General features: G+C 44.3%; 1 pseudogene across 1 annotated transcript; it reads left to right on the plus strand.

Moving 5' to 3' along the window:
- Positions 1–1,277: 1,277 nt before the first annotated feature.
- Positions 1,278–2,333, plus strand: LOC308246682 (neurofilament light polypeptide-like; annotated as a pseudogene). Its single transcript has one exon. The product of its transcript is annotated as a neurofilament light polypeptide-like (transcript).
- Positions 2,334–9,993: the final 7,660 nt, after the last annotated feature.

Consider the following 9,993-nt stretch of genomic DNA (forward strand, 5'->3'; position numbering starts at 1 on the left):
TATTCAGATCTCACTAGTTTTTTCTTATGTCCTTTCTGATCCACAATTCCATCTATGACACCACATTACATTTAATTGTCATGTCTCTTTAGTCTCCTTTGGTCTGTGACAGTTTCTCAAAGTTTTTTGTTTATTTGTTTTTAATGACCTTGACAGTTTTGAGGAGTATTGTCCCAGTATTTTGTAGAATGTCTCTTAGTTTGGGTCTGTCATATTTTTTCATGGTTAGACAGAGGTTACAGGTTTTTCAGAGGAAGATCACAGAGATAAAATACCTTTCTCTTTATATCATATCAAGAGTACATGCTACCAACATAATGTTAACCTTGATCACATGGCTGGGTGGGGTTTTCCAGGTTTCTCCACTATGAAATTATTTTTCTCCTTTTACATATTTTACTCTTAATAGGTGGAACTCCAAGTAAGGTGATGGAAAGATAATCTCCAAATCCTTGAGGACTCCACAATTTTTAATGCTTTACTGCCGGCCTAGTTGATCCGGGGTTCCATAAACCCCCTTTCAGGTTCTTCCTTGTGACTAATACCTCTTCAGTGTACTGCAGTTAAATTTATTTCACCACATTTATTTGCTGTGCAGTAAAGCTGAAGACAGTTATGGATAGATGTGATAATATGGAAGACAAAATGTGATAGGATTTTAAAAAATTTTAAATAGTAGTTGAGCATTTCTTTGAATATAAAGAAATAGCTTACAGTCCACTTTATAAACTTCTTGACTACCATTATCATTATACAGTAAGGACAGATATAGAAGAGCTAGGTTATAGTTTCATTTATGCCTCTAATTAGCTGTACAATCTTGGGAAAAATCAGCTCAACATTTTGGTGCTCAGATTCCTATATATACAGAGGAGGTGTCTGGCTGGAATATAATATCTCTAAGTTGTTAAAAGGCTCATCTGATTTTTTAAAAAATCAAAAGGATCTTAAGCAGATATTTTACCACATGATAGGTACAATCTACACTAATAAAATAGAAATATGCTAATTGACCGTACCTCTGCTACGCCCACCAGGCAATCAGGAGCATACGCAGGCCAGGCAGGCAGTGCCTAATGCTGCCTGTGGGGTCCAGGCTGCAATCAGGGACCGGGCAGGTGGCGCAGGCAGCGCCAGATGCCACCTGCCTGGGGTCTGGGCCCCGATTGGGACCTGGCAGGCGGGGGTGGCCAGTGTCTCCGGGATCACTGTCTGCCCCGGGTTGCCTGGGGACACCGGTGGAGCAGGCCCGGGTTGAACATTTTAATGAAAATGGGATGCCTGTGCCCCACCCCACCGTGCCCTGTCCCTGGCGAGGAGAGGGCAGTGGACAGTTAGGAGGCACCGACAACCTGATGGACGAAATCGCCTTTCTGAAGAAGGTGCATGAAGAGGAGATCGCCGAGCTGCCTGCACAGATCCAGTATGCTCAGATCTCTGTGGAGATAGTTGTGTCCTCCAAGTCCGACCTCTCCGCCGCGCTCAAGGACATCCGCACCCAGTATGAGAAACTGACTGCCAAGAACATGCAGAATGCCGAAGAATGGTACAAGAGCCTCTTCACTGTGCTAACCGAGAGCACTGCCAAGGACACTTATGCGGTGCGTGCCGCCAAGGACGAGGTGTTCGAGAACTGCCACCTGCTCAAGGCCAAGACCCTGGACATCAAAGCAAGCCGGGGCATGAATGAAGCGTTGGGAAAGCAGCTGCAAGAGCTGGAGGATAAGCAAAACGCTGACGTTAGTGCCATGCAGGACACAATCAACAAATTAGAAAATGAGTTGAGAACTACAAAGAGTGAAATGGCACAATATTTAAAAGAATACCAGGACCTCCTCAATGTGAAGATGGCTTTGGACATTGACATTGCAGCTTACAGGAAACTCTTGGAAGGTGAGGAGACCCAGCTCAGTTTTACCAGCGTGGGAAGCATAGCCAGCGGCTACTCCCAGAGTTCCCAGGTCTTTGGTCGATCTGCCTACGATAGTTTACAGACTAGCTCCTACTTGATGTCCACTCGCTCTTTCCCTTCTTAATACACCAGCCACATCCAGGAGGAGCAGATCGAGGTGGAGGAGACCATTGAGGCTGCAAAAGCCGAGGAAGCTAAGGATGAACCCCCCTCTGAAGGAGAAGCTGAAGAGGAGGAGAAGGAGAAGGAAGTGGCTGAGGAAGAGGAAGGAGAGGAAGAGGAAGAAGGTGCCAAGGAAGAATTTGAGGACGCAAAGAAGGAAGAAGGAAGTGAAGGTGAAGGAGAAGATGCCCAAGAAGCTGAGGATGAGAAGAAAGATGAAGGTGCTGGGTAGGAGCAAGCAACCAAGAAGAAAGATTGAACCCCCCTTTCCTTAATTATTTCAGGAATAATCCTCCTGAAACCAGGTCAACCCCATCACCAACCAAGCAGTTGAGTTCCCAATGCTATATGAATTTAGAAGTCAATATTTGTAACAGTCTGAGGTGACTCAGGTTGGACATTAAATGTTGTGCTATGACTTTTCTCCTTATGCAGAATATCTGTTTGTTTGCAGAATGGCTTCCTGGCTTGCTGCCAGCCTGTGCATGGTCCACGCTTATGAGTTCAGGATCTATGACAATGTGAATAATTCAGATGTTTACAATAAAAACACATGAATACATGAATTCACTAATGTTAATGTTAAACTTCATGGAAAAATAGTCCTTTGAATCTTTATTGGTTAGAAATTAAAGACCTCAAATCATGTGCAATAAACAGTAAATAAAATTACAATGAATGACAAAAAAACAAACAAACAAACAAACAAAAAAAACCAACACCAAAAAACATTAGGGGCCAGGAAACGTTCAAAGAACTGGGGAACTATTCCCAAATCAGGAAGGGAAGTTACAGGGTGTATATTATTGCTACGAATACAGTATTTCCTACTACTTAAAACATATACAATGTAATGTATTAGATGCCTTCCTATCGCATGAAGTACGTATTCTCATAGAGTAATACGGGTAGATATGTTATAGTTATGGCAGTATGTCATATCCTATCTATATTAATAAAAAGGTAATATGCTAGTTAGACCATGAGACCTTCCAGACGTCCTTCTGGACAAAGCCATGGTGGTGGGGCCAAGGCAGAGGTGGTTAGGGGTGATCAGGCCAGGAGGGGAGGGCAGTTGGGGGTGATCAGGCTGGTGTGTGTGTGTGGGGGGGCAGTTTGGGGCAAGCAGGCCAGCAGAGGGGACCAGTTGGGGGTGAGCAGGCCAGCAAGGGGGTGTAGTTGGGGGCAAGCAGGCCAGCAGGCAGAGTGGTTAGGGGCAATCAAGCAGGCAGGCAGGTTAGCGGTTAGGAGCCAGCAGTCCTGGATTGTGAGGGGGTTGTCCGACTGCCAGTTTAGGCCCGATCCCACAGGGGTTCCAGATTGGAGAGGATGCAGGCTGGGCTCAGGGATACCCCCCCACCCCCCATGCACGAATTTTGTGCACCGGGCCACTAGTCTCTATATATAAAAAGTCAGAGACCAGAACACCAAAACAACTGGAATGATCTGTTGCTATGATGCCCACTGCAGCCAGCGAACCAGCCCAATGGGGGGGGGGGGGGTGGCTGGCCAACCCCACCCCCCTGTGGCCCTTCCCCCAGGCCTGCCCCGCCTCTAGATTGGCCCGCCCCACCCCGATCGACACACAGCCCCTCCCCCAGGCTGGCCCCGTCTCTGATCGCCTCCCACCCCATAGGGGGTGGGGCTGGCCAGCCAACTCCTGCAGCCCCTCCCCCTGGCAGGCCCCACCCCCGATGGGCCCCCACCACCTTGATTGGCCCACAACCCCTCCCCCCAGTTAGCTTCGCCCCTGATTGCCCCCCCCAATTGGGGGTAGGGCCTGCCAGCCAATTGCCTGTGGCCCCTCCCCCAGCCCACCCGGCCCTGATTGGGCCCAAATTGGGGTGGGCTAGCTGGCCAACCTCTTGCTGTCTCCTCCTCCTGACAGGCCTGGCTCCACCTGTGCACAATTTTGTGCACTGGGCCTCCAGTTTTCTTTTATATATACTAGAGTCCTGATGCACAAAATTCGTGCACGGGCGGGGGGTTCCTCAGCCTGGCCTGTGCCCTCTCACAGTCTGGGAGCCCTGCGATGGATCGCCCCAAAGAGGTAGGCCCTGCCTACCTGGCCAGGGCTCCACGATGGATCGTCCCCGCAGAGGGAGGCCCCACCCACCCTCCGTAGCCCGCTGACAAGTGGCCTGGGCCTCCCTCTGCAGGGTGATCATGGGGCGATGGCCAGGCCCCTAACCAATCCCATCGCACCTGCCTTGGCTGGCCTGGAGCCAGTGGGTGTCACAGTGTGGTCCTCCCGATGGTCGGTCTGCTGTTCAGCTGTTTGGTTGATTTGCATATTACGCTTTCATTATTATAGTTAGACCCAATCCCTGTTACAAATACACTCGAAAAGGTGAAACATTTATTTCCAGTAAGCTCATGTTCTTGTTTGTTAGTTAATTAGCTAAAAGCTCCCAGCGGAGGGGAAATGATACAAAGAAAAAAAGCCCCAAATATTCCCTTAACACTTTTCGGAAGAAAAGATCAGAAAGGAGAAATGTAGGGATACGGTCTGCATAACCAAGAATTGTAATGTGCCTTTCACCTTTGCTCTCTCTTTTCTCATTAATACTATCCATAATGTGGTAATTTATGTTGGAAATGAAAACCGTACCTCTCTTGTTAGAGCTGATAATACCAATTCCTGTGGTGTAAGAGTGACATCATTCATTTTTGAGGTTTGGTGAAAAACAAATGGAATTTCTCACCTCAAATTTCAGAAAGCAAAAGGAATTGTTTGCAAGAACTTCTCATTTCCTTGGAGTGATTATGAAAGCTGTCTGTGGTTATGGAGACTTTTTCTTCTCCAGGGAAAATTTATGAAAACACATTTTCCAAATTTGAGAAATAATAGTAGATAAATAAAAAATGTTGGGCATCTTAATCTATTGGTTCAGCTTTTTGATGTGATTCAAATTTTGTATATATGCCTGTGGTGAGGGGCAGGGGGACGGAAAAACAAACTGGGAATGGCACTTTGAATAAAGATGGATTGTGTCAATACACAACACATGGCTGGGGTGAGGGGCTGGAGATGGGAAGAGGATTACACGCACCCTATTCTATATGTCAGCACTTCTCAGGTGCCTAGGAATTGAGCGCTTCATTTTAGTGATTATAGTAGTCTGATGAAAAGCCAAAGGAAACCTACTAGAAAGAGGCCTACATTGAGGGAGTAGGAAGGGTGGTGAAATTCTTTTGGCCATTCCCGGCTTCCGAAGCCTCACATTTCAGCTCTAGGGCAGCTCAGAGCACAGGGAGAGCAAGTTGAAGGACCCCATTAGTGTGAATGATGGCTTCCTTTTACACACCAGTCAATTTCAGGCAAGGCTTTTTGTGCTGTCAGGAGATTTAAAAGAAACCTTTTTGCAAATGTCCTGGAGGTGACTTCATGGCAGCAGTAGATCCCAGATTAGTCAAAGCAACTGTTTGTTTATGTTGTTCGGTTATTTTGAAAACTGCTAACCTGTTGTTTCCAAGATGACAAATAAGTGGATTCTAAGGTCACTTAGAATCAAATGTTAATCTTCCTCATGTCAACACTAGGGCAATTTGGGAAAGAAAAAGAATCTCTCCCTTCCCTAACACCCACCCCCTTATTTTGTTACTCTACAAATCAAGTTTTAAAAAGAAGTGTGGTCACCTTTCAGCGAGTGGTTTCCCTGATACCTGGTTCAGATGGACCAGGGGAAACCCTTCATACTCCCTTTTCCTGCCCCCGATCTTGGCTTTTTTTAGAGATACATGTAATAATTTTATCGACAGCATATAAGCAAATCAGCCTTAAATAGTTTAAATTAATTTTAATATTTTGAAAGCTGTTTTTTTCACTTAGGTTAAATTGTTCAATTATTGGTTTTTTAAAAATCTCTTAATTTTGTCTTATTTTAACTTCAACCAGTAGTTTGAGGACAGAATTGGAATCAGTGTTGGGAAGATTTTTCAAAAAATTTAAAAGTTTAAAACTCAGCTATTTGGTGCCTATATGGTTCATGGAATTAGGGCCTTGGAAATGGAGGCTCTGAGCAGGGGTGGGTGAGGAGGGGCTTCCAGAGCAGGGCCGAGTACTCTCCCCATAGAACCAGTAGTGAGCCCGGGGCACCCGTCTAGACTGCCCCTCCCTTAGGATGAGTTCCCCTTTGGGTTCCAGTTGAGACCGTAACAGCTCATCAAAAAAGTACTAATAATTTTGAACCTCGGAAAGGGAAAGACTGGAGTCTGGATTCCTTCCCCCCAAGATATTCCTTGGTTTTTAAGCATATGTAGATTCCTGTCATCACCAAGTTATGACAAGATTACACATTGTGGTCTGAAGACTTTCCCTACCTGGCTCTTCCTTTTCCCCTTTTCTTTTTCAGTGGTGTTACCTCTCAATAAACCACTTGCTTTCTTAACTCTGTCTCAGAATCTGCTTCATGGGAGACCTACCTGACACAAGACTAGTTAATTTACTAGTCATGTTAAACTCCCAGTAACCTCGGGATGTTTATTGAGTAGAAATTACCTCTCTTTGAGGTCTTAGGAAGCTGAGGCACACAGAGGTCTGACATTTGGTTTACCTGCCTCTAGAGCAGCAGTCTGCTGATCCAGTCCAGCACCTCTCCTACTGCGTTAGTGGGGGTGGGGTGGGGCGGGCAGGGGTGCTTCACAGGATTGGCTCTGGCTTCCTTAAACAGAAAAGGAGTCGACAGCAAGCTCACAGAATCAAGGGACATTGGAGAACCAGGCTCAGAGAAGAAGGATGCAAGGGCATTTTTGGTGTCCTCAGAAGGAGGAACTGATTGATGGTTTTGTGAATAAATGGATTCCTCAACTCCCCCCTCTCCCTCCATCATCCAAGTCTTATTTCAACTGCTGAAATTCAAGCCTCAGGAGAAAGTCTGGTTCTTTTCAGAGAACAGGGCTAGGGACCTTGACTGAGAATTTTACCAAATTTACATATAATGGAGGAGAGATAATTATTGTTCAGTAGATAATAGATGTGATATTGCCAAAGGAAGCATGCTGGAAAACAACAAAGGTCCCCCACAGCCCCTAAAACCACTCCTCTCTGGGTTTACACAATATCCCATGTCCTGCCTGAAGACAGGGAGTGGAATATATGTTCGTTCAAGGTACTTTTTCGTGTTTGAGTTTTGATTTGGTTGTCTTCGTATTGTATTCTTTGAGGATAGAAACTATCGTGGACTCCCCGTTATCAGAGGTTTTGTTTTCCTAAATTACTCAAAGTCCGAAAATATTAAGTGGGAAATTCTAGAAATAAACAAGTCATAAAGTTTTAAATTGTGTGCCATTCTGAGTAACATGATGAAATCTCATGCTGTCCCTCTCCATCTCGCCCAGGACGTGAATCATCCCTTTGTCTGGTGGATCCCTGCTGTAGACACTCCTCCCTGATAGTCATGTAGCAGTGGTCTTGGTTCCCAGATCAACTATCGTGGTATCCCAGGGCTTGTGCTCAAGTGTCCCTTATTTTACTTAACAATGGCCCTGAAGTGCAAAAGTAGTGCTGCTGGCAACTCAGACATGGCAAAGAGAAGCCCTCAAGTTCTCCCTTTAAGTGAAAAGCTGAGCTAGTCCAATAAGCTATTTTGAGAGACAACACAGAGAGAAATCACGTTCACATAATTTTATTAACATTCTATTGTCAAAATTCTTCTGTTTTATTGTTATTTTTATTGATCTCTTACTGTGGCTAATTTATAAATTAAACATTATTGATATGTATGTATAAGAAAAAACGGAACAGTTGACCCTTGAACAACACAGGCTCACTTATACATGGATTTTTTTCAATAAACACATGTTCTGTTTTCAATCCACAGTTGGTAGTCTGAGGATGTGGAAGGCCGACTGTACGCATTGCTCTGCACCATTTTATATAGGGCACTCGAGCATTAATGGTTGTGGTATCTGTGGTGTGTGTGTGTGTCCTGAAACCAATCCCTAACAGATAGGGACAATTTAATTTTTTGGGGGAGTCAAATTTATATGTGGATTTTTGACTGTGCAGGGGGTCAACACCCCTAACCCCCAAATTATTCAAGGGGCAACTATCCATGGTTTCAGGCATCTACTGGGGGTTTTGGAATGTATCCCTGTGAATAAGGGGGCTACCTTAATCCAATTCTTCCTAGGTGGTGGCTGACCTGTAGCAGGTATTTAATAGGATACTTGCTGAATGAACTTTCTTAAAGGAACCAGAGAGCTCAGCTATGATAATTTCCTATGTTCTCAGAGTCTGGTCTGGTTGTATAGAAGTGCTTGCCTTCTACCTCTTCCCCCTCCAGCGCTGGGCATTAACTCATCAAGATGAGTGTTCTGGTCTGATCGAGACCTGTTGTTTATAAAGACAAATGGGCAAAATGGCAGGCGTTCCATTTGTTTCTAATTCTTTGAGTGAGGTGAGAAATCTCTGTAGTCTATCTACTCAGTCATTTTTTCCCATAAATGCTTATAAGGACCATACCGTAGCACAGGCACTGGGGATATGACAAATGAATAAGGTAGATCAAGCCCCTGCCCTCATATAACTTATATCCCTTATATCATGTTGATATGAGAGACCAACAGTAAATAAAGAAATGAGACTTTTCAGATTGTTATAAGCACCATAAAGAAACTACAACAGGATAATGGGATGGACAATGACTGGGATGGCCAGAGTGATCAGGAAAGGCCTCTCCGAGGCAATGACATTTTTGTTGAGACTTGCAAATATCTGAGGAACAGTATCCCAGGCCGAGAGAACCCCAGGGCTCAGGCTCTGGGATGAGAATATGCTGGGTATGGTAGAAGGTCTGATGATGGAATCTGCATCAGTGAGCAGGACCAACTTGTTCTTTCTACACAGCCCGCCCAGTGTCTGAGTCCACAATAATGAATCCTTGGATTATATTCATCTTTCTAGCAATATAGTCATAAAATAGTATTTTAATATTTTTGTGTGGAATGGGTCCACAAAGGCAAAAGTGCCTAGTGCCTACAGAAGTCACAGTGTGGCCCTGGGTGGTGAGGATGTGCTTTCCAATATAACCAAGTCCAGTCTGAACCATGAGCATCTTTATCCACATTATAGAGTTCCCCAAGATTTTCAGGTGTTGATTCTTCCTAAGTTTCTTTAGCAGTGGATATCTTGAGGCACATGTGCTAACACAACCCCAGCAGTCTAACCATATCTATGTTTGTAACAAAGACTTTTCAGAGACTAGGGCATCGCAAAGAAGTAGAGAAGCATGTAGTGACAAGTCCTATCAGCCTCAGCTCCCATAAACCATAGGATACCCTTTGCTTGTTTTGATGCTGAAAAGGAATGTGGAATGTTGGCTGTGATTTATGTGTGTTTTTAAAAAAGATGCTGTTAGCAATTTTATCTTGAAACACAAATAGTTTATACAGAAAGCAATTCTTATGGTACTCTCATGAAGGTAGTTAGGATAGGTATGATCACATGTCTATGTACAAGTGAGGAAATTGAACAGAGGAATTCATTGAACTACTAATAAATGGGACTGGGACTCATGCCAAGAATTACTGACTCCAAAATGTACACCCTCGACATCATAGGAAATATTGTTATTAATGGAGGTAAAGGTAGCACCTGGATCCTAGTAGATGATCAATAAAACTGTGCTGAAAGCTAATAGACTACATTATCTGGAAGCCTCTGAAAAAATGTTTCAGGCTGGTGCTATTCAACAGAAATAGGAGAGAAAAGGTAGTGAGATGGAAAACATTCACCAAACTGATCGGCATGCTTTAGACTTCAATTACTGGGCAGCTGTATATGTCTGGTTTTCATAAGCAAAAGACTAAGGCAGGAGATGGAAGTCAGGTCTCTGAGATCTTTGTAAGTTCTTTTTCTTTTTTTTTTTTTAAATATATTTTATTGATTTTTTACAGAGAGGAAGGGAGAGGGATAG

The sequence above is a fragment of the Plecotus auritus genome, assembly GCF_963455305.1.
Source record: "Plecotus auritus genome assembly, chromosome: 4".
NCBI lineage: Eukaryota > Metazoa > Chordata > Mammalia > Chiroptera > Vespertilionidae > Plecotus > Plecotus auritus.